Source organism: Pteropus alecto, unplaced genomic scaffold (genome assembly GCF_000325575.1).
Source record: "Pteropus alecto unplaced genomic scaffold, ASM32557v1 scaffold81, whole genome shotgun sequence".
NCBI classification, from domain to species: Eukaryota; Metazoa; Chordata; class Mammalia; order Chiroptera; family Pteropodidae; genus Pteropus; species Pteropus alecto.
The window spans coordinates 13,734,014-13,737,104 of NW_006433378.1; the positions used below are offsets into that span (position 1 = coordinate 13,734,014).

The window sequence follows — 3,091 nt, forward strand, 5'->3', positions numbered from 1 at the left end:
CAGGAATGCAATGGTTTATTTTTTTAAAAAAAAGGTAACTCTACCATAGTCAGCCTAAAAATAAATTGAAGGCCAAAAAACTCAAAGTGTACTATATTTTTTTTCAGGTTTGATTTTAACTCTTTTTAAAAAATTTTAATTGCAGTTGACATGCAATATTATATTGGTTTCAGGTGTACAGCATAGTGGTTAGACATTTATATAATTTAGAAAGTTATCCCCTCCCAATAAGTATTGCATCTACCTGACATCATATATTAAAGATGTTTTTCACCAAGCCACCAAATCTTAGATAGTTGGTATTCTTAAGTTTGCCTGGGTTGACTTTTGGTATACATTGAATCTACAAAATATCTTATTGCAATTTTAAACTCCCTGCCCAATGCTGTGAAAATGAAAGTAATTTAGATTCACAAAAGTCTAACTGTCATTTAACTCCTTACACTTTAGAATTGTCTTCGTGCAGTAGAAGGGTAATTTCTGCTTTCGAAAAACTTAGAATCTAATAAGTAGATACAAACACAACAAAATACACCATTTTTGCAGATGTCATTCCCAGATAAATTGATGGTCTTTCTCCAGAATGCAATACAAATTACTGAGAAATCAGTTAATTATCACATGTTTCACTACATTCAGTGGATTTCCATAATCATTATTTTCATAACTATTCATATAAAAGTCCAAGTATAGACAACAATGAAACAGAAGAAAAAGGTAATGAATGAATGATATGATGGACTGGCATTTTTACACATGTAAATATTCTAAGATTCAGCTTATAGATTGCTTTTCTTTTCTCAATGTTAAAGACAAACTTCCTTTAAACACCTTTCATTAATTGAAATTGATTTCTGCAAAAGTCATTGATTTCTAAAATATACTTATATTTTGACTTAACCAACATTTATAGTGCAAAAAATTGAAATCAGTTTATCCAAAATACACTTTGCATCCCTTCAACTCAGTATGTCATTTTAAACAACATACTAACTCCATAGATTGTCAATACAAGCTACTCCCAGTTTATTTACTAATTTATCTTTTGAAAGAATATATTCCTATATATATCACTATTCTATTCCCCACTTCCTCTTTATGATAGCATTTTTAAGAGAGTATAAACTTTTAGTAATACACTATTTTTATCTACTTATTTCATGTATGCAAGTCGAAAAGTGAATTTATAAAACATAAAGGATATTATATAGTTTTCGGACCACCCAAAGAAATGATGTAGTTTCCTTTAATATTTTCTTAACATAAAATCAGAGATGTTACTATGGAGCAGTTGGCAAATCTTAGAGTATTTATAGTTCCATAAAAATGGTTAAAATTGTTAAAAAGCAATTAGATACATAAAACTGTAGGTAATTGTTTTCATGTCGATTTAGTACTTTTTTTAGATGAGATTACTTGAGTAATGATTTTCATGTCTGTAAGCTCTTATTAATCGTACTTTCATATTTCTAAAGCATGCTTTCATTATTTTCCTGTCTATTGTAAAATTCTTAAAAGTTCTCTTCTTAAAGAGTACTTTTACTCTTTATTGAATAGATTCTCTTTATGTATGTAACAAGATTGAGAAATGCATTTTATTTAGTTATTTTGTTAAAACAAAGTTATCAAGTAACTGAGGGCATGATATATTATTCTATACTTTCTGTCCCAGACCATCTAAAACTACCTATAGAAATTACTCCTCTAGGAGTTGTTAGAAACAATCAACTAGTTTTTGTTTGCTAAGGAATGTATTTATTAAAGTAGTCATTTTTTAAATTATTTTTCATGTGGTTTATATGTTACAAAACAATTATAGAAACTCAAATATGTTCCACCCCCTCCCCCAAATACAACTTTAACCAGTGGATAAATAAATATAAATCTAAAAGCATCAAGAACAGGACGAACAAACAGAGGCTCATGGACATGGACAATAGACTAGTAGTTACCAGAGGGTAGGAAGTAGGGGAGAAAGGGGGAGGTAGACAAGGTAAAGGAGATCAAATATGCGGTGACAGAAAGAAATCTTACTACGGGAGTTGAACACACAGTGTAAATATATATATATAAACATCTTAAGACAGATGTTTACAAAAATTAAAAATCCCTGGGATCTTAATTTAAAAAAATGTTATATATTTTATTGTAAAAATATTTAAATGTATACAGTGAAATTTAGGACAGAGCCAAGGTACTTGTGGAATATGAAACAGCTATGAATTAAGTTATAGATTGTTTTATAATTAACAAACTAAACAACCTAATTTTTATTTCTAAATAAAACCAAGATTCTTGCACAGGGTTGATTTGAGAGTTATGTAAGATTGTGTGTCTAAAGTATTTTGACATAGACACTGACATTGACATCTGCCATCTATTTTGTACTAGTTTCGTTTAGATCATACTTTGTTATCATTCTTATTGATCAACAAATTTTAGTATATGTAAGATTATAGATATTGGTGAATTAGTATGGGAAAGTCATACAAAGTGTCACACAAGTCAAGGTTTAATCCTAATTGTGTCACTTTGAAGTGCTATTTACCATGCTACTTCTCATATTTGATTTTAGTTTCTGTATGTCTAAATCTGGGTAATAATAAGACCTACCAGGAAAAGCTTCTGAAGATGACATGAGAACGCACATAACAATATGTGAGACATAGATCACACAACTTAAACGTGTTATTTTCTTTTGTTCTTAGAAGTATCTAGTTTTTAGATGTTTTACACATATGAAAATGATTTTGTTAATTCTGTGTCAGTGACTGCTGCCACAAAAGGAACTAGATAAAAATTTTAAATAGTCATATGTAATGTATTAATAATATGGCCCATAAGTAATGGAGAACACTGGTATAGTTGTAGACTGTGCTTATTTATATAGCTACATAGAGAAGTTTCTATAAAATGATTTCTTGCAATATCAATTCGTATCTGAGTAGTATGAGCAATATCAAGCTCAGATATGAATTTGTCATACCACACTAATTTCTAGATCTCATAACTATCTCAGTCCTCTTGGAAGTTGACAATATCAGGAATGTGCATTTGAGTTTTACCTTGATCACTGTATGTTTGGTATTAA

At 29.3% G+C, this 3,091-nt stretch overlaps 1 protein-coding gene across 2 annotated transcripts in view; it reads left to right on the forward strand.

The window, feature by feature from the left end:
* NCAM2 (neural cell adhesion molecule 2) overlaps window positions 1-3,091 on the forward strand; it is a 413,016-nt gene that overhangs the window by 283,219 nt on the left and 126,706 nt on the right. The gene's annotated exons all lie outside the window — the stretch shown is intronic.